The sequence below is a fragment of the Cricetulus griseus genome (genome assembly GCF_003668045.3).
Source record: "Cricetulus griseus strain 17A/GY chromosome 1 unlocalized genomic scaffold, alternate assembly CriGri-PICRH-1.0 chr1_1, whole genome shotgun sequence".
NCBI classification, from domain to species: domain Eukaryota; kingdom Metazoa; phylum Chordata; class Mammalia; order Rodentia; family Cricetidae; genus Cricetulus; species Cricetulus griseus.
In genome coordinates this window covers 224,278,827-224,301,225 of record NW_023276807.1, presented here as the reverse complement: position 1 = coordinate 224,301,225, position 22,399 = coordinate 224,278,827, and the positions used below count along the sequence as shown (strand labels likewise).

The 22,399-nt window shown below is 44.9% G+C and overlaps 1 long non-coding RNA gene across 1 annotated transcript; it reads left to right on the top strand.

Annotated features, from left to right (window-relative positions):
• Positions 1 to 16,406: 16,406 nt before the first annotated feature.
• On the top strand, positions 16,407 to 20,456 carry LOC107977810. The gene is made up of 3 exons (XR_003480084.2): positions 16,407 to 16,462; positions 19,759 to 19,897; positions 20,330 to 20,456. It is a non-coding gene; the product is annotated as an uncharacterized LOC107977810 (long non-coding RNA).
• The last annotated feature ends 1,943 nt before the right edge of the window (positions 20,457 to 22,399 follow it).

Genomic DNA, 22,399 nt, shown 5'->3' with positions numbered 1-22,399 from the left:
TCTCCATGTTTTTTCTGTTTTTAATTAAAAAAATGAAGATTCTTTGAGAAGTTCATGTCCACACACAATGTACTTTGATCATATCCCCCTCTCCCTAATGCCTCTTCCTAGATCCATTCCCACCTCCCCAGCTTCATTTTCTCCTTGAAAAATAAATTTTAACTCAATGAGCCCAATTGGTGCTGCCCATATATGCAAGGATTTGGGGCACCCACTGGAGCCTAGCTGACCTACCAAACAAACCTTAACAAAAATCGACACTCCCTCCCTCTCCCTGAAGCCATCAACTCTTAGTAGGTCCTCAGCTAGGGTTAGGGGCTTAATCACACTTCCCTGATCCATGCTGGAATACTGACTGCCTTGGTCTTATGTACAAGCAAGTGCAGCTGCTGTAGTGGCATTGTTTCACCCAGCCCTTCCTGACCTCTGACTCTTAGAATCTTTTTGCCCTCTCCTTTTAGATATTCCTTAAGCTTTGAGGAGGAAGGGTATGATATAGGTGTCTCATTAATGGCTGAGCACTCCACGTATATTTATTCTCTGCACTCTGAGCAACTGAGTTTCTGGATGAACTGCCATCCACCCCACAGAGAAGCTTCTCTTACAAGGTCTAAGAGCTGCACTGACCTATGGGTATAGAGATACGAATGTTGAGGGCAGTCTGCTATAGCAAAATGATGGTAGTAGGTTTGCCCCTGGAGCCTATGAGCTCCCCAGTCATGGATTCTTGGCAGTATTTACAGTACCAGGTATGTGTTTTCTCCTGTACGGTGGGCCATAAATCCAATCAGAAAACAGTTGGTTACCCCTTTAATATTTGTGTGACTATTACAGCCACTCATGGACACATCTTGCCAGGCCTTCTCACTGTAGCTTTCCGGGTTCACTGCTGGGTAACACTGTTGTTGAATTTTCTCCCTGGGCAGCCTTCATAGACCCTCCAATACTATGAAATCAGCCACCAGGGAGGAAACTTCATAGTCAGTACAGTCTTCCATGTGTCCTGGGTCTTACTCTTTCACTGGGGTTCATGTGAGAGACTTCCTGGGAAGACAGGACACATGCAATACTTGATGCCCAAATGGGGACCAACAGAATAAAAGATGACTTGAGAGGGAGTGGATGCACCACCCCTTTCGGTGGTTGCTGTCCCAACTGAGGAGGCTGTCCCACTGAGAGTGCAGCATCCCAGCAGGCAGGGCTGCTTTTGTCAGTGTGGCTGAATGACTCCAGCTGCAATTCAGGCCACGAGTGTATCAGACCCCTAGTGGGGTACAGCCAGGCAGGCCTGAGCTAAACTAAACAGTTTGGGCCGGTCCAACAAAGCCTACTGGAGTGAGGAAATATACAAGGCCCCAGGGAGATGGCCCAGGATGAGGAAGCCGGACTCAGACTGATACAAATGCTGGTATCTTTTCCTTTACAAAACATTTTTTTCTTGTATTCCCTTAGCATCCGGAGACCAGTTTACTTTCACTTGGAATGGGCCTTTAAAGTGCCGTCCCAAGGTTACTTCAGTCTCATTGTTTGTCATGGAATGATGATGGTCCAGGACCTTGTTCTTCTGTCCTGTCTGACCTCTGTAAAATGGCTTCATCACATAGATGACACGATAATGCTAACTTCTGAGTGTTTTACGGATTTACAGATTTACAGATCTAGTATTCAGGGAGCAATTGACACTTTGCCTTCAAAATTCAGTGTGTTGATATTGTGTCTCCTCTATTGGTCTCATTCTCAGCCTGCTCCCTGTTGCTAAAGGAGTAGATGCTTGATTGTAGTTTTTAAAGACAATAAAACAGATTTTTCAGGGAGCATCTAAAAGACACACAGGTGCACCTAAAGGAATGAGGATGGGGAAAATCCACAGAAGATGCAAGGGAGGGCCTGGCATAGTTGTAAAGTTCTAGAGAGCATTATGGTCTGCTAAGCCACATATAATACCTGGCAGGGTTACTTTAAGACTTCTACAACAGCCAGTGTCTGTTAATATAAAAGAGCTTCAGGTATACTTGGACTCCTAGGGTGTTGGTGGATTTCTATACCCCACATTACCCAAGTTGTTTGTCCTCTGTATAACTTGACAAACATGGGTCCTATGTGGGACCAGTACAAAGAGTGTCAAGAGCTGTTTGAGCCGGCTAAGAGTCTTGTAAGACAGGCTAAATAGTCATGTGACCCATTACTCCAGTAGGGACAATAAATCTGGAAATGACACTTACATAATTCAACTAGCCCCAAAGGGACTGGCAAACAGACTATATGGGGCCTATGCAAATATGCCCTCACCTTTGAGGCCTCTTACAAGCATTTCTATGCAAGCGGGCAACAGGTAAAGCCACTATCAGGGTCTCACCCAACTGAGTGTTAAGTATTGGGACCCACAGAAAAGTGACAATGACTTGGCTAATCATTTCACCAACCCTGATGTGCAGAACTGGGCTGAAGACAGACAAAGTGCAATGGTTCTTCCACCTTCCTTACAATCATACTACCACTGGGTTACCTGAAAAACACCTGTAACTCCAGCTCTAGTGAATTCCTCTGACCTCCACATGTGCATACCACACACAGACATCCAAACACATAATTAATATTAAACAGTAACAGAAAAACAACTAAAGAGCTTAAGTAGAGGAGGTTCCCCGCACAAGTGGGAAGGGGTACTCCAGAAGTTATAGTGTTGTTAGATAAAAACCCCAGTACCAGAAGTGGGTTACTTCTATACTGGCCGGGGGGAGGCCCGAGACCCCATAAACCATGAAGTATATATATGTTTGCTGTTGTCAGGTGCACTCCAGAACTAGACAGACTCTATTGATAAAGACACCATATACTTTGGTTACAAGACATAGGGAAATAAAGTTGGGATTGATCTGGCTTTCATGGTGTCCCATGCAAGTGCTATGTGAACTGCTGCAGGAAGGATGGCCAGTAACAATCCTGCTCAGCCATGCATCCTGTGTGTTGCAGGCAAGCTGTCCCTGCTTGTATAGTGGTGACATGACTATAATGGCTATAACCAGCAGCTTTCTGACTGGATTTGAGACTCCACAGGGGGGGAGTTCACATCTGGTGCTGAAAGCCCAGACAAAACCCTGTGACTGGGGAGATCATAGACCTCTGGGATGGGGTGGCTACTATCATTGATCACACAGTTGCTGTCAGCTGCAACCCACCATGGAAGGAAACTTCCTTTTGCCATGAATGGTATACTGCAGAGACTCATAACCACTAGTGGCTTACTGTTGTGCGTGTTACTTGATGTAGGGGGGCCCTGCCGAGTGTGGATGCCATTCCCCAGGCAGGTAGTGAGGAGCTGGATAAGAAAGCTAGCCACCCCTGAGCCTGTGAGTGAGCCAGTTAACAGATTTCCCCCATGGTTTCTGCTCCAAGCTCTTGAGTTCCTGCCCTGCCCTCCCCAATGATGGACTGTATCGGATCAGCTGAAATAGCCCTTGTTTCTGATAGTGGCTTTGGGTCAGGGTATTTTTATCAAAGTAACAGCAAAGGAAACTCTAACAGGTGGGAGACTCATGAGACTCAGCAAGTAAACAAACATCACAAGTCTGAGCTTGTAAGATTCAGGATCCCTCCCTGCCTGCCCACCATGCTCTGAAGCAGAAACAGCTGCCTGTGGAAGAGACTCCAGCAGCCCAGCCACTACGGCAAAGGAGGAAGAGATAGTACTGATGACAAGGCAACCTTCATTTAGACCGAAATTCTACACATGCTCATACTTTTCTAGAAGTTCCCTTTGGACCATGGAAACATCCCAAGAGTTTCTCATAGCTGGTTCAGTCCACTTAGAAACTTTTACAGACTTATCACACTTTTCCACTAACCTACTGTTGCAGCTGCTTCTTAAGAAGTCCCACACCTGGGGCAACTGCCAGCCCCACTATTGCCTCCACCATCACCGCTTTTCCTACCACGTTTGAGCACCTGCTGCTTCTTGCTGCCCTTTCAGAGGGCCCAAGTTTGGCTCCCAGCACTCACCTTAAGCGGTTCGTGATCTTCTACAGCCTACAGCCTCCACAGGAACCTGCACTCCTGTCCACACCCATGCACGTAATTAAAAATTATTTTGAAATTAAATTTAAAAACTAAGTAAGCTGGTTTACTTATTTTGCTTATTTGGAAGAATTTCCTGGAGCTGGAGAGATGGATCAGCAGTTAGAGCACCCGCCGCTCTCACAGAGAACCCAGGTTCAATTCCTAGCACCCATATGGTGGCTCACGGCGATTTGTAACTCTGGTTCCAAAGGATCAGACACCCTCTTCTGATCTTCATGGCGTCAGGCATGCATGTGGCACATATAATACACAAGCAAAACATTCATACTCATCAAGTTAAAAAAACAAATCTTTTTAAAAATCTTTTAAAATGAAACTGGTAGGTGGCTGCATGAGCTGCATTATTTGGATTAAGGATATAAGGAAGGCTATACAGTTAAACTTAACATTGCAAACGTTCTAGCCCTAAATCAGCACGGTTTACTGTTTTTAACATCCTTGTTGGCGATGGCTTTAGGAAAGCAAGCACTATTTTTGTAGGCAATTTTGATTTTATCAGTTGTGATAAGGTTTCATACTCCCAAACAGAGTCTGAGGAGTGGTTTTCCATGTTCCCTGGGTTTTCCCTGTCTTCCTATGGTGACTCACTCGGACCTGCCACCACTGTGAACACCAGAGCCAGGAATGTTATTATGTCTTTTTGAACAATGTCCATCCCCCACTCGTTGGATCTTTAATCCCATGAGTGTAGGGCTTGCTAACCCTGACCCTGACATGACACAAAGGACCTGAGAGGTCACAGAATCCCAAACCTTTCACTGCAAAGGAGAAGGCTGCTCCGCAGAGGCAAGAGAGGCTCCCTTCATCTGTCAGCAGCAACACGGTGGGGAGGCAGCCCAGCATGGCTGCCTGTAGCCTGAGGCCTTCCCTTTCCTCTGTCACCTCTGTTCCAGTAAACCCAATCCTTGACTCCCCAATGTTTATGAGAAAGCTTTCCCAAGGAGACACCCCCACCCCCAACACACACAAACACAAACACACTCCTACTTACCCCAGATAGAACACCCAAATAAAACAAAGTAATGATTGCACCAAAGTCCAACTTGGTAAACCAATGAGCTTTTACTGGGGCTAATGGTTGATGTGGGAGGGCCCAGCCAATTCCAGCAGTTCTCCTATGAGAAAGTGGGCTGAGCAAGCCATGGAAAGTGAACCTATAAGCATAATTCCACTATGGTCTCTGCTTCAGTTTCTGACTCCACATTCCTGCTTTGAGCTCCTGCTCTGACCTCGTTCATTGATGGACTGTGATATGGAAGTAGACACCAAATAAATCCTTTCCTCCCCAAGTGGTTTTCAACAACAGAAACAAACCAGGACAGAGGTGCTGCCTACTGCTGCTGGCTTCTGTTTGATGCCAACATACTGTTACGGAGGATTACAGTGCCGGGGTCTGTGAGGAACAGTAGGCTCAGGCCAGAGACTCACAGACCTAGGCTACCCCCTACAGCAGCCTGAAGGGTCTTTTGCAAAGATCACTCTAGTCAGGCAAAGATGGGATTCTTGGCTTTACTGCAGGATGAGCTAATATGAGGCAGAGCTGGAATTTATTGAGAAGAGATTTTGGGGGACCAGCAAGATAGCTCAGTGGGTAATGAGGCCTGCTGCTAAGCCTGCTGACCTGAGTTAGAGCCTCACATGGTAAAAGGGGGAAACTGACTCCCACAAGTTGTTCTCTGACCTCCCTAACATATACTTTTGTATGTGCAAACTCACCAAATACAAACGCTAAATAAATATTATACATTAAAGATGAATGTCAAGGTCAGGGTTAGCAAGCCCCACACTTATAGAATAAACAAGATCTAGAATAGAAAAGGAGGCATTCATGGAAAGAATAACACACATCCAAACGTGGCTGTGTGGTGTGAGCCTCTAAGGAGAGAGTCACACTTGAAGTGCCCTAGAAGACACACACACACACACACACACACACACACACACACACACACACACACACAAATTTTGGTGGCTCTCAAGTTTACCTTTTTTTTTTTTTTTTTTTTTTTTTTTTTTTTTTTTTTTTTTTTTTTTTTTTGAGATGTCATGTAGCCTTGGATGAACTGGAATTCACAGAGATCTCCCTGCCTCTGCTTCCTCGGTGCTGGGATTAAAGGCATGCACACCGTGGTAGGCCTTCTCAAGTTACATACTGAAGGGCTGTTAAGGGACTTTCTATGGTCTCATTTTTAATAAATAAGATTACAGAGTGGCTCCAAGGTGCTTTGGATACTTCTGCAATCTGATACGACACAACCATGGATTATAAAGGGGTTAAGACCTGTTTTTGATTGTAAATAAGATTCCTTGAAAGATTCCTGGAAATATTTGATGCTTGGAAAGGAGAAAAGCCATACTCCATCATAGGCACGTGGACTTGAAGCATTTGTTCATTGCTACTTCAGCATTCTCATTTAAAACATCACTATACAAAAGGAATATTATCTCGATGCAGGCAGACTTCACAGAACTGTTAGCCATGCTGGACTCGCAGCTGGTGAGAGGCTGGGAGTAGACTCTTGGGCAGTAGTTCTCCACCTTCCCAATGCTTTAATACAATCACTCATGTTGCTGTGACCCCAACCATAAAATTATTTCATTGCTACTTCATAACTGTAATTTTGCCACTGTTATGAATCACAATGTAAATATTTGATATGCAGGATATTTGAGACCCCCTAGGAAAGGGTTATTTGAACTCCAACGGGGTTGCAACCCATCAGTTGAGAAGCAACTTTTTTCCCTTCTCATTTTTTCTTCTCTTTCTGTCCTGACACAGGCACAATGGAGGTTGAAATTTGGAGTGAAAAGCTCCCAGTCTGAGTGCCTATGTCCAGGAATCTCTGGCATCTAAAGCCTGGACCAATAGGCTCTCCGGGATTAGAGCTATCTGCCTCTGGGTCCACCAGTCCAGTAGCTAGGTCTTGGTCACCCAAGGGGTTTCTAATACCTCCATTACCTTTTTATTGACCTCTGAAGCCACCCTTGGAGCCAGCAGCATGCTGTGCACCTCACACAGGCAGGCAGTCAGTGTTTGTGATATGCACCAGATCAAACTGAAAACATGAACCTCTAACGTGACAGAAGTAGAAATGGCTTCAGCTGGGATTATTATTGATTCCCCAACTCCTAAGAATGAAGTAAGAGGTGTAAGCTCACACATCTGAACATCTTCATTCAGTGCCCTAGTTGTTAATACAAAAGGCGAGCAAGCAAGCAACTATGCAAACATTGGTCTGTATGTTTGGGAGATTTGGAAATGTCTATCAGTGAGGGCTATCTGCCTCATCTGGCCTCAGGGAGGGGATCATGGCCAGTTATATACATATTCCATGATGGACAGACATCTAATCATCCCTGTGATCTGACTTCTGTGTTCTCATGATCACAAATCTGCAAATCTATCACAATCAATTTTAGTTGAAAACTGAGAATGAAGGTAGCTACCTATGAGGAGGCTGCGCCCTCTAGTGGCTGGATCCTTGCTCAACAAACGGAGCAATTTCTCTCCAGGGTACATGATGAAGTAGAAAAGGTATCAAGAAAATTGTTCTTGGCCGGGTGGTGGTGGCAGCGCATGCCTTTAGTCCCAGCACTTGGGAGGCAGAGGCAGGTGGATCTCTGTGAATTAGAGACCAGCCTGGTCTACGGAGAGAGTTCCAGCACAGGCTCCAAAGCTACACAGAGAAACCCTGTCTTGAAAAACAAAACAAAAAGAAAAAAGAAAAATTGTTCTTAAAACTACTATTCTGCTCTTGACAACATTTGCAAAAGAGAATTGGCTTAGAGCACAAAATTTTACGTTCTGTTAAGACAATTGCTCGTGTGTTCTGCTGATTTTGTCAGGCTTTTGACTACTCAGGAAACCGAATCTTAACCAACTGGAGGTTCGTTTAATTGTTTGAGTATGTTAAACCCTTCTAATGGTCACGTTATAAACAACTATTACTTTAAGGTTGCCCCGGTACATTTAATGTCTTATTGTTGCATGTGTGTTTCCAGGGAAGAAATGCTTTGGCAACCTCACCACCCCAACAGTCAATTCTTTACAATAATTCAGTTAACCTTGTGTTGCCACTATAAAGCTTTGTTGTCTGTGGATTTCCTGCAGAGGTGCAGCTCTGGCTATGTAACACCAGCAGCAAGTGTGTTTGGGGATGTCAGGACATCTGCCATAGGGCAGAATTTAGTCTTTGAACAGAATAATCAGTGATGCTGGGGCTGTGACACTAACTAATAACAGAGCTGTTGACATGCCCTCAAAGGTGGGAGAAGGGAGGTGTTACAGCACCCTCGCCTGAGATGCCAGCCATGACTTCTTGCTACTGCCCACCCTAGCTGCAAGTAATCCCAAGAGGTGCTGGAGCACATAGGGAAGGCTGACTGCAAGGTGACTCCATGATGCGGCTCCCATGAGGTCATCGTCTGTGCTGGGGTTAGACTTTGCAGTGATGTAGCTGTTGGGGGTGAGGTCTTCACGTTCCTGTCAGTAACCCATTTACCAGTCCTCTCTAAGTAAGCCACTGGTTTACTGAGTTGGACTTTGATGGAACTGTCTGCCACTAGTTCCCCATCTAGGTGAATAAATGTTTGCTCGTGTCTCCCTAGGAAAGTTAATGCAACAAATCGATGCACAAATGTGGGGCGTGAAAATCAAAGATGATTTTGGGAGGAGTGGTCACATTGCCCTTGCTGTGGGTAGTTGAAAGGCACGTGACTGAGACTGAAATATCTGAGGGTGCAGCATTTTCAGGGGCAATCCTGACAAGGCTGCTTATGGATAAGACACAAAGCTGAGACCAACGTAATTTTATTCCAAAGCGGTATGCCTGAAGGAGAAAACTGTACCACAGCAGTTTCCTGGTTAGCTTCAATGGTCAAGTTGATAGAGCCTAGAGTCATCTGAAAAAGGAGTCTCAATTGAAGGGGCATGTCTGTGGGGGACTGTGCCGATTGTTAATTGATGCAGGAGAACCCAGTCCACTATGGGCAGCATCATTCCCGGGATAGATGGTCCTTGACTGTATACAAAATCTAGCTAAGCACAACCCTGTGCAAGCCAGCAAGCAACCTTCTTCCATGGTTCCTGCTATACTTTAACTTGGCGTGAGATCCTTAGTTAGAGGCCAAGTTTTATAGAGTACCAAGCAGGCTTGCCTTCAAATTTCCGCCTTGAGTTCCTGCCCTGACTTCCCTCCAAGGACTGACTGTGACCTGGAAGTGGAAGTCAAATAAATCCTTTCTTCCCCTCAGTTGCTTTTGGTCATGGTGTTGGTCACAATGATAGAATGAAACTAGAACAAACACCAAAGTATCTGTGACTAGAGGTGTGCAGCTCCATACATGTGAACGTCATTTTAAAAGTATGCAAAAGGTGGTAGAGTAAAAAACATGCAAGTTTATGCATGCAGAGTAACCGGGTAGTACTTTTATGCAGTGTGCATCGAGACTTGTAACTCTCTTGACTTGTAAAGCCAGTCAACCTTTTGACATTCCCACTTCTGTAATGAGTGCCATTCAGACAACAAAACTGCTATTTGGAAAGTTCTGGGATTTTAAACCTGGTCCACGTGTATCTGCCTTGACTAAATAGGATTTTGTTGTATATACGAACTGGTTCAATTTATTCCAGGCCCCTGATTTCTGCCAACCCTGAGACGCAGTTGAAGCAGGGAAAGATCACAAGAGCTTTTCTACCAAGAGAAATGGGTTGGCATCGAGCAGGGTCCATGCTGTAGCTTGCAGGCCAGCTAACCTCGGGGTTCTCCAAGGTATGCCAGCAGCTTGCCCAGGTGGCTCAGGGTTGGCTGAGGACAGCGTCTGGCTCTTCCATTCCAGCTGCTGGTATTTATGAGGCTGCTCTGTGCCCAGAGCCAGCTCAGCACCACAGGAGAGGTGGAAGGTTGTAAATCCTGTCGTGCCCTGTGCCCCCTGCTCCTTTGATTTCTGAGTTCAGATGAAATCAGACCTGTACTAGGTACTGCAGCCAAGGAGGAGCCTCACAACTGCTTGAAGTGGTCCCTGGTCTGCTAGAATCTGGGAACAAGGAGGACATAAAGAGGAAACTGCCAACCTCTGCAGCATTAACCACCAACTTGGCAGGGACACCATGTGGGAACTGCAATCCCTATGATGAAACCATTAAGTCCCAATGGAATGGCATTAGCAAGTAAGGCTTTGGAGGGGCAATTAGGTTTGGGTAGGGTCTTTAGAAGAGACCTTCCTGGTGAGACTCACAAGTGTGTAAGAAGGGAAAGGGGAGAAGGGACAAAATATCTCTCTGCTGGTAAGGCAGCTTTTACGAAGCTCAGGGCCGGCATCTTAACACTGCACTTCCCAGTCTCCAGAAGTGTGACACAGACATGCCTACTGATTAGACCCCCCAGCTGTAGTGTTCTGTGACAGTATCCAGGGCTGACAGAAAGACCCCTCAGGGGATGCTCCTCCTCCACAGGGGAAGCCTGTCAGCCATGGCCACCATGGTACCATTGTCTACACAGTTACTCCTGAGTCTCTTACGTCCCCTCTGATGCCCTACAGTCTTTCACAGAAAAGAAATCTATCTCTTAAATCACAATCCCCTCAGAGATGGGGTGGGCAATCCCATGGCCTCTCTTCCAGTCTTTCAGCCCCGCTATGCCGTCCTTCTTGAACCTGAATTATTGACCTTGAACCCCCAGGTCCACTCCAAACCCTGTTGGCTCTGCCTTCAGAGCCCCTCCCCCCAGAACCTTCTGAGGCTCTCTTTGCTTGGTGCATTTGCATCCTATCATGGACCAGCCATCCAATTCTTGCATTCTCTCTTTGTCCCAGCTCTCATGTTCAAGTCCAAAACCAAATAATTCTTTTGAAACATTAGTCTGGTCATGTCACTCCTCTGATGAGCATTTTGCTGTGGCTTCCTTCCCTTATGACACTGGTGTGAAAGCCCACGAGCTCCTACCCTCTTCTATCTGTGCACACTTTCCCAACCTTCGCTTGCTTTGATTTTCTGTGCATGCCCCACCACACTCCTTGCTATTCCTCCAGTGCCCCAGTCCACTCCTGGCCCAGAGGCTACACATCTTGCTCTCTCATTCTAGAACCCTCTTCTTTGGGCCTCCTTGGGCTCTCTCCCTCTCCTCTTTCAAATCTCTGCTTGATAACATTTTATCTGGAAGAACATTCTTGGCTGCCTATTCGCACTGCTACTCTCCTGGAACTCCTGATCCATTTCCCTGCTCTCTTGCTCTCGGGCCCAAGCTCCTTAGCATGCTGTCTATGGAGTTCTGTTTCTCTTCCTCAATGGAAAGGAAGCTCTACCAGGCCCCAGTTTTCTTTCTTTTTATTTTCTCTTTCCCTTCACTGATGTTTCAAGTACCCAGCGCCCAGTCCTATTAGCTGTCAAATGAATAGATGGACCTCTTTGATGTTTCTGGCTCTCAGTACTGTCTTGAAGGACCTTGAGACAGTGAGAAATCTTTGCCTGCTTAAACCAAGTCCAAAAGCAACAACTACAAAAAGTAATGGTACATTTTACTGCATTAAAATGAAGAGCCATCCACCAAAACACAGCTTAAAGAGAATAGAGTTGTAAGAAATATAACCCAAAAGGATGAATGCCAAGTTAGGTAACTCTCAGAACTTGTGACCCAAATACCTGAAAGAACGGCTGAAAGGGAGGAATTGCTTATTTTGGCTCAAGGTTTTAGAGATTTCAATCATGGCTGGCTGGCTCCATGTCTATGGTAAGGCAGGCTAATCTCTGGGTAGACAGGGTGAGGAGAGGGGGGTATGGGAAGGAGAGAGAGACACACAGACAGAGACAGAGAAGAGAGGATGGGGTGGGGGAAGAAGAGTGGAGGGGGGAGAGAAGGAGGTAGAAAGGGAGAAAGAGAGAACCTTCAAATTAGCACACTCCAGGGACCTGCTTCCTTCAACTATGCCTTACTGCCTACTTTTCATCTCCTCCTCATAATGCCATCATATTAAAAATCTATCCATGGACTAATCTATTGATCAGGTCAGAACTGTCAGGGTGCAATCACCTCCCTAAACCCTTCTATCTGGTGACCAAGCACACACTCCATGACTATGTGGGGAACATTAAATACTCAAACCACAGAAATACCATTATTTTATATATAATATAAACATATCAAAGTGGATCGAATTACGAAAGTAAGGCTAGGGAGATGATTTAGTGAATAACGGGCTTGCTTGTGTGAATGTGAGAACCAGTGTTCGGATCCCAAGAGCCCAGAGAAAAGCCATAAATGTCAGTCCAGCATGGAAGTCCATTTGTCATCCCAGCACTTGGGAGGCAGAGACAGGGAACCAATGAGTTCTGGGTTCAGTGAGTCCCTGCCTCAATAATTAAAGTGGTGAGCCATTGAGGAAGACACCCAATGTCAACCTTCAGCCTCCACACACAAGTGTATGTATACCTACAAATACACACACCCACACATGTGAACACACACACATCACACAGACACACATACACATGCAAAGAGTAAAGCATTTTAAAAAGTAGATTACCTATCTACTTTTAACTACGTCACCTCAGAGGTAGTTTTCAGAGTTCATGCATTTGGAGGTAACTCACTCATATTACTGCAGTGTTTCCCATTGCAGACATCTCAATGGTGTGTTCAGTCTGCCATGGAGGTGTGAATCTGCTAATCATTCCCTGTGGCCATCTCCAGGCAGTTCTGTGCAGCCCCATATCGTTTGCCATGGTGACATTGACTGGTTCAAGTCCAAGTTCTTCCCTCACTAATCATGTGCTCCACCTAAATTTCAATCCTTCATCTGATATAGAAAAGGACAGTAACTGGTGGTTCCTAGGCTTGCTTTAGAGATTGAGATCATTTATGTAGGGAAGAATGCAATTCTGTGTCTGGCTAATGTTCACAAACTCCAGCTCTCTATGCTACAATGAAACACCTCTTTGGGGACATATTCAAGTCAGAGCAGAAAAATGGCTGTGGTGTTCCAGAAAACTCTGTGCTATCATAACCAGGATAAAAAGATTTCACAAAGTTGAGTAGAGCTTGTTACGATAAATCTTTCTGCCAAAAGCTGCCAAGCCCCCTGCCACATGTGAGCTTTATGCCAGTCATCCGCCTGAGTTAGGGCCCAAATGAATACACAGAAACTTGTATTAGGTTCAAAGCTGCTTGGCCAATGACTAGGATTCTCATCTGCTAGCTCAGTCTTAACTATCATAAATCTATATATTTTATAAGACTTATCTTATCAGATGCCTTATTGGCGTCCCTCCTTGCCGGTGGATCACATTGTGCTGCTGGAGGAGCAAGGGGAAAAAAAGGGTCCCTTCCTGTTACTCCTTCGCTTAAATATGAGTCTCCTTGCTATGTCACTCCTGCCTGGATCAGCACTTCTCTACTACATTTCCCAGAATCCTCTTTGACTCCTAGTTCCGTCTAACTTGCTGTCTCATTGGCCAAACAATATTTTATTTAACAATCAGTAAGGTAAACATACACAGTACATTCCCCATCATCTCCTCTTTTCTGTCTAAATAAAAGAAGGGTAACTTATCTTTTATAATAACTGAAGAAAACTATAACCATAACTATCTGTCTTCAACTCTATCAAAGACCACAGAAGGATAATATATAAACTCTAGAATTGACAGGACATCTTGCTACCTGGACAGTCACCCAAAGTTCCTCTGTAACGTTGGGGCATCCATCTTCAGCCTATAGGCCACAGTTCTGTGTATTCATTTGGGCCCTAACTCAGGCGGGCGGCTGGCGTAAAGCTCACATGTGGCGGTGGGGCTCGGCAGCTTTGGCGGAAAGATTTATCGTAACAAGAGCTCCTTAAATGTTTAAGTGTCTGAATTTTTTTTTTTGTTCTAAAATCTGGGTAATACAGCTTATTGTGAGAGAAAATACACTCTTTAAGAGAAGAAAATGCCAAGTCTGGTTCCTGGAGTCAAGGCCTATGCAAGACGGGGTGGGTAGTCTTTTCAGAACTGTCTAGTGCAAAAAGGGTAGAAAGTGAAATTCATGCAGCTAATGGTAAACCTGAAAGAGTTGGAATTCTTTTTAGAAATAATACAATAAGGAGCAGTGATACGGCTCAGCAGGGAAAGGCACCAAGATAAACCACCCCAGTCCATCCCTGAGACCTACATGATAGAAACAAAGAACCAGTTCCTTCCAGTTGTGCACTAACCTCCGAATGTATTCTGTACTGTGTGCATTCGCCCACATTCGCACCAATCAATGTAATAAAGTAATAACTCAATAAACATCAGCCCTCTGCTAAGAACTCCCAAGATGCATCTTTTGTCTTTTGGAAACTGTCTCACATCAATTTGTCCCCTTCCTGTCAGTCACGGTCACTAGAATTCCGGTCTCCCAACAAAACAACATGATGCCTAGGACATTTATCAGATGAGTGGTTGGACAGGAAGGAAGTCCCCTCCTTCACCCTCCATTTAGCTGAGTTTACTGTTTAAACAAAGAGTATGACTTTGAAATCTATCAACACCATATTCAGTAAAGAGCTCTCTGAACGTTTCCCTAGTCAGAAATCCCCAAGGCCTGATTTTGTGTTGTTGTTGTTGTTGTTTGTTTCGGTCTTTTACAAGTTACAGACCCAAACTGCTGAAAGAAGTGTTCAAGTGGCTGTGAAGTGTGGAGCCCAGTATGATCCCCCAGCCTGACAGGATTTGGGGGAAGGGGTGAAGATCAAAGACCAGAGTGGCCCTGCAGCAGGGCTCAGCCATTCCTAATGGAGATTTTAATAGAAAGAGGGCCTCTACTGCTGAATGAAAGCATGTCAGCAAATTCTTCCTTTGTGAAGAGGAGCAGACAGTTGAGGCCATCAGACCCCAGACATGCTGTGTGGGCAAAGACTCTCTGTGGTATTATGTTTCCAAATTGGTGCATCTTCCAAGTTGTGTTTGGGGATTAGCAGGCCAGCTCCTTGTCTTCCGACATTTCTGAAAGCAGATATGCTGACAGGCATGGCTGGGACTTCTCGGCTCCTTGGCCAGTGTGAGCCACCACTCCCCACCCTCCATGCAAACTATTAGCGTTTCATGATCTAGAAAAGCAAACCAAACAATGAAGCAATAAAAATAAGCAAAGTATAATCTAAAGTCATAGGACAAATGGAAAAATACTTAAACCAAGCAAAAAAACCAAGGCTGTGCATTGTGATATTAACATTGCTAAGCTTTTGGATGTGGCACTTCCCATCTACCCAAATCAATAACAGACACGTCTTTACTCACATAGGTATTTCCAGGTATTTATCTTTTGTTGTTGTTTGTTTGTTTTCAAGACAGGGTTTCTCCAAGTAGCCTTAGCTGTCCTGGAACTTGCACTGTAGATCAGGCTGGCCTTGAACACACAGAGATCCCACCTGCCTCTGCCTCCCGAGTGCTTCGATTTTTAAAGGCGTGCGCCACCACCGCCAGCTGATTCCTGTTATTTACCTTTAAGCACTAAGTCCTGTACTGACTGCACTGTCTCAAAACGGGTTGTCTGTTTTCACACTCTATACTATTCTTCCCAGCAATGGCTTGGGTACCCTGCTTGTAGGCTATGTTCTCCCTACTCCTATTTCCCTTTGCTTCTCTCTCTCTCACACATTCTTTCCAACACATGCCTTGGGTTTTTCTATCTGTAGCTGCCATCAACCACCCACCCTCTCTTTCCATCTGTCTCCATGTCTATTTTTAAGCGCGGCTCAGGCCCACCCTCTGCCTTCAAGAAAATCTGTTTATATATTCTAAGGATGGCTGGAAGAGGTTTAGCTTCTAATTTGATCTTTTCTGGCAGTTGGTGAACTGAAGTTCTCTGAAGAAGTCACATGTGTGGTGAAGATCTGTCAGACAGATCTGACTGACTACAGCTTCCTGATTATGGAGAGGTGGAATGTTGCCGATTAAAGGCGACATTATCTTGTACTCTTTGGTCCTCCCACTAGCTATCACCAACCTCCACATCTCTGTGACTATTGGGTAAATCTTTGGGAACACACTTTGAACCTTAGCAGACCTCCAGCCTTCACCAACTCTACAGCTAAGAATGTCATAACTGTAAGAGCCAAGGTTAACCTGTAAGTTCCACTTACCTAAGGGCAAGGTCACTGCATGGAATGCTGGGCGCTGTAGTTCTTGGGAAATAACAAAACACATGTTTTCACTCACCTAAACAAGTTTGCTTGACTCATCTGCACTGAATGTGCTTGACCACATGTGGGTGGGAGGAAATATGTCAGGATGTAAGCTTGCCCCTGATTGGACCTGATTGGAAATGCAATGAATTATGGGTTTTGCCTTTTTAAGCCCTGCAAAAGGGTGACTTGTGACCATTTCCTGGAAACCCAGAGGTGGACCTGGCCAGAGCCCATCAACCTGGTTAGTATTTAATTAGAGCTTGCTTCAAATTTGGCTCAAAATTGTGGAACTGTTTTTTCTCTCAAGAATCCCAGGATTAATAGTAACATTTGAATCTTTCAGGAGAGGTTTTCCTCTCCTGCTGTAACTTGAGTAACTGATAATGCCACCAACAAATGCAGCAAATACAGACTTGTGACTTTTGTCCTCTGACTATAAAAGGTTATATGACCACTTCCACAACACAACATATCATCCAGAGTAACTTGAATCCATGCTTCTAGGCCACGTCTGTTCATATTTAGCTCACAACAAACGCAGAGCAAAAAGTGATTCACCCTAGTTTCGCTTCTTTTGTGGTAAAATACCCTGACAAAAAGCAACTTTGGGAAGGGAAAGAGTTGATTTGGCTTGCAATTCTAGGTCACAGGTTCACCATTGAGGGAAAGCCAAGGCAGGCACTTAAGCAGCTAGTCACATCACATTAACAGTCGGGAGCAGAGAGAAACTATTGTACCCCATGCCTGCTTGCTTTTGTTCTCAGCTAGCTTTCTCCCCTTTTATAGTGTTCTATACCCAAATCTAGGGGATGGTGCTGCCCACAGTGGGCTGGATTTTACTTAGTCAGCTAACAAGACAATCTCCTACAGACATGCCAGCCCAATGTAGGCAACTGAACAATTGATACTTTCTTGGTAATTCTAGGTTGTGGCAAGTTGACATTTAAAGTCATCCAGTGGGCTGGAGAGATGGCTCCGCTGTTAAAGGTTGGGCTCACAACCGAAAACCAAACAACACAGTAGTATTCTGCATCAGTATTGGTAATAGTAATATTAGAAACTCTCTAGAAATAAAGGCTTTTAATCTTAGTGTGCTGTTGTTTTTCTTGCCACCTGGGAAGAGGGTGACAATTCTATTAAAAAAATGCCTTGATTACATTGGCCTGTGGCCATGTCTTTGAGAGACTGTTTTGATTGATGCTTGGTGTGGAAGTGCTCAACCCACCGTGGGTTGCACCACCTTTGGGCAAGTGGTTCTGGGCTGTATAAAACACCAACTGAGCACGAGCCAGAGAGCAAGTCAGTAAGGAACATTCCTTCAAGGTTTCTGCTTCAGTTCTTGTCCTAACTTCCCTCAGTGATGGACTGTGACCTGTGACAAGTGTAAGCTGACACAAATTCTTTCCTCCCCAAAGTTGCTTTTGGTCAGAGTGTTTTTCACAGCAACAGAAAACAACTAGAACACTTAGAACTGCAAACTGGCTTAAGGTGGAATTCACACTGCCATTGGCAAACCGGAGGGAACAGCCAGAACCTACTGGGCATTTCTTAGAAAGGGTACAGTGAAAGTTGGCTCCACACAAGGAACTAAAAAGCATTTGCTGTTACTATCTGTGGATATTGACTGAGAATAAAATTAGTCCAGTCAAGAATAAAAAAATTTTAATTTGGTGCTAATCAGGCTTGTAACTTGAAAGACACAGATTCACGGTCTTGAAAATGGTCTCTGAGATGTTCCAAAACAGTGGCTGTATTGATAGCTTTGCTGACAGGGCAGTTGGAAATTACACTATTTGTCAGAAATTATGACTGATGCTGGGAAAAGTCAGGCTGTCTTGTAGAAACAGTTGTGGGTGCTCTCTCAGTGTCTGTGTAGTTTGGTGGAAGAGGTCTGTTGGTCAGCCCAAGTTAACCATGTTTCAGGTAGCTGTTGCTCCATTCAAGGGTTCCATTTCATGTGTCCAAGATCTGATGAACCATGGCCTCCCAACACCATGTTAAGTGCCCAAACCAATGCTCCTCCATTTTGATTTTTCATCGACAACACATACTAGCTATTTTTTCAAAAAATATTTTATGAATTTTGCCTATATGTATATATGTGTACCACATGTGTGTGGTGCCTGTCCATGGAGGTCAGAGGAGGGTATGGGATTCCCTGGAACTAGAGTTACAGACGGCTGTGGGTGCTGGGAACTGAACTCGGATGTTTTGCAAAAGCAGCAAACGTTCTTCTCTACTGAGCCACCGCTCCAGTGCCCAGCCATTCCTTTCCGTCTATATGTGAACAGGTACTTCAAAATGGAAACCTTAATTTTGTGTGTATATGGGCATGTGTTTCCATGTGTGGGAAGGCCAGCAATCAGCCTCCTGTGCTGTCCCTCAGATGCTGTCCTCCTTATTGTTTGAGGTAGAATCTCTTGCTGGCCTAGAGTTCACCACGCTGGAATGGCAGGTGAGGGAGCTCCAGGGAACTGCCTGTGTCTGTACACCATGCTGGTATTACAAAATGTGCCACTGTGTCTGGTTTTTACACATGGTTTCCGGAGATCAAAGTCAGGTCCTCATGCCTGCATGGCAAAGCACTTTACCAACTGAACTCTCTCTCCAGACCATAATAACCGTGTAAGTGGCTACCTCAGGTTGGCCATCACAGGCTTACCACCGCACGTTGGTAAGCCTTGTTCCCTGTGACACTCCTGATTTCTGTGCTATGGGACACAGGACCTGCTATCCTTACAACTGCTCCTTGCTGCAAGTTCAACATAGGGAAAACAAAGTGTGTGCAGACTCAGCTTATTTTGCTGAATTTAATCATTCTAATGAGATTCAGACACCAGAGGGAAGTCTATTGAAGTCACAAGAGGATGAGTATCTATGGCTCTGGTTCACTGGATGAGCCTTTATTATCAACCTCCACCCACATCCAAGAGTGTGACGGGAGGATGCCTAACACGGAAGGCGCACACACATGCTTCCCAAAATAATGATTCTTACTCTGGAAGAAAAGCCATCACTTACAAAACAAACAAAAAACATTTAAAGGTGCTCCCTTAGTTTTGCAATCCCTAACTGTAAACTCAGTGACAGAGCATTCTCCCGGGTTGGGCACATCACCTAGAGCAGTGGTTCTCTACCTGTGGGTTGAGACCCCTTTGAGGGTTGACAACCCTTTCCCAGGGGTCACCTAAGACCACCTGCATATCAGATATTTACATTATGGTTCAAAACAGTAGCAAAATTACAGTTATTAATAAATTTATAGTTGGGGTCAGCAAAACATGAGAAACTGTATTAAAGGGTCACAATATTAGGAAGATTGAGAACCACTGACCTAGAGGGATATTCAACATGGGAGAAAATGGAGCACTGAAATAAATGAATAATTTATGAAAGGCAGTTTTGCTGCTTTGCACATCTTTATCACAGAGGACTGGAAAGTGTGGGTGGTGTTCTTTTTAAAGCTTGGCAAACATATTTGCCTTTTTTAAAAAAAAAATATTTTTTGGTTTCTCGCTGATACACGCTTCTCAACAGGAACACTATCCTATGCTGGCCTTGGTTAAAATGAGTTGTCTGTTCAAGGGCTGGACCTTCAGGGTAGTCAGGATGAGACCCATGACCTCCGCCTAGGCCACCAGCTTCTCCATCACCTACACCTAAAGAGGAAGCACAGGTAAATCCAGAGGTTTATGGATAGCCTGGAAAGTGCAGATCTGTTTGCCTTCTCCCGTGGAGTGCCTTAAGTCTGAACACCCCTGTGTGGTTATAGATACATCTTGAAATAGGCCGTGTTAAGTGTGCATTTACTGCTTGGTCTCTTCGAAAGGTGTTCATGAGGAATCTGATAAAGCTTTCTAGCAACTTCCCAGTCTGGTGTCTTCTGCTTTCTACTCCAGATGCACAATTCACTGGCTCTAGACAGCTAGCTATCAAGTGACAGGCATCCCATCCCCAAAGCAACTTTATCCTTGGCTGCCTCTCACTCACCACCATCTTCAGAGAAGCACTGGGTGGCCTTTGTGAGGACTGCTCTCACTCAGAAACCCCTCAGGGCCACAAGAGCTTCCTAAAGAGCTTTCTTTGTTGTTGTTGTTCTTACATTTAGGGAAGAGGTTTCCTGATTTGGCAAAAGCAGACCTTGGAAGCAATCTACATGCAAGGAAGTGAAATGTATCCAAGCAGATATTTTAAGGTTGACCTGTGGTCACTTCCCATGTGGAAACTGAACAGTAACTCAGTGAGTTATGTTGTAGAATGTTATTTTATGATGTGTTACTTTTTATGCTGTGGATTATTTGTTTGATGATACAAAGATATGCTGCATTCCTTTTTATGCTGCATTTGCTTAACTCTGTGAAGCTGGGTTACTTTGCCTGTCTAAAACACCTGATTGGTCTAATAAAGAGCTAAACAAACAGCCAATAGCTGGGCAGGGGAGATAGGCAGGGCTGGCAGGCAGAGAAAATAAATGGGAGGAGAAAAAGGGCAGAAGGAGAAGGGGCAATAGAACAAGGGGAGGAGGACACCAGGGGCCAGCCAGCCAGCTGCCCACTACACAGCAAGTCACAGAGAAAGAAGGGATATAGAAATAGAGACAGACAAAAGCCCAGAGGCAAAAGATAGATGGATTAATTTAAGAAAAGCTGGCTAGAAACAAGCCAAACTAAGGCTGGGCACTCATAAGAAATAATAAGCTTCCGTGTGTGCTTTATTTGGGAGCTGCACCCCACCAAAAAAAGAGGCAAAAGAACAAAGAGAAAAAAGAGCCAAAAGAGAAAAAAAAAAAAACCAAAAAACAAAAAACCCAACCTACAAAGTCGAAGCTCCCTGTAAGAGCCGGTTGAACGCCACAGTCTGAATCTGAAATGTCCCCAAAGGCTCCTGTGTTAGAAGCTGGTCCCTGGCTCGGTGTTAGGGGAGGCAGAGGAACTTTTAAGATGTGTTGGGGGCCAAATCTCAGGGCTTAGCATGAGATCCTAGGCGATGCTTGGCAGGCCACATAGTTAACCTTTACATAGCAGCTCCTTAGAACCTCAGCTCAAGAAAAGAAACAACTTAACCTAGTCCTCCACCCACAGGCTCAGTCACCTAAGCAACCCTTCTAAGCTGATTGTCTCGGGAGTTTGTTATAGTAACAGGAAGCCCACATAGCAATGGTCAGCAAACTTCTATAAAGGATGTTATAAATATTTTAGACCTTCCGAGGCCACTCAGAGTCTCTCTTGCACATTCTTTAGCTTGCTATAGTGGTGGGAATAGCATCTGTGTAGCTCCAGTTGCCTTGAAATCTTTATTCTTTTGTCTCAGTCTCCCCATGCTGGGATTACTAATGCATGCCACTTTGTCTAACTTTTTTTTTTCTATTTTAAAAGAAACAATCCTTTTCTTTTTTGAGATAGTTTTGGCCTGAACTCCCTATGTAGACCAGGCTGGCCCTGAGTTCACAGAGATCTGCCTACCCCTGCCTCCTGAGGAATAAACAGTGTATACCATCAAGCCAACTAAAGCAATCCTTTCAAAAGTTGCAAGTAACATTCTGAACTCAAAAGTCTCCTAGATTTCTAAAGGTTGCTAGGTCTTGCTAGGGGAACTGTCAGGAAAACATGGGTAGTGTGGTCCTGGGAACCCCAGCTGGGGGTTACTCTGGTGAGTAAGGTTGGTCCTTGTAGCAGGGATCCTGTTACAGGCTGAGAGTGCCTGGTTGTTTCCATTCTGTCTCCAAACTGCAGGAGCAGAGGCAGACCAGCACCCTCTGTAGAGACTGGCTCTGCAGGGAAGGAAGTCTCGAGAAAGGCAGATTTCATTAAGTCTTATACTGGCTTTTCCTTGTCTCGGTCTTAAAGGCAAATCCCCCAAATTCAAGGCATTTACAGATTTTCATTGCACAGATGAGGCCTCTACTCACCATTCCTACAGCCCAGCAGTGGGGGAGGAGTACAGACTGCCTTCTAACACACTTCCTCTTTAGTACCAAGGCCACAGATAGTTCACAGGGTATGCCCCACTGCAGGAATTCATGGAAAAGATGCCAGCATGATGATCGCTGGAATTCCAATGACAGGCTCATCTGCTGGTGGCCAGCACTTCAGAAACTGGCCCCTCTCAAATATACAGCAGCATTCACTCCAATGTACGTCCTCTGGAATATTCCCAGACATGGGCTGCTCAACGCCAC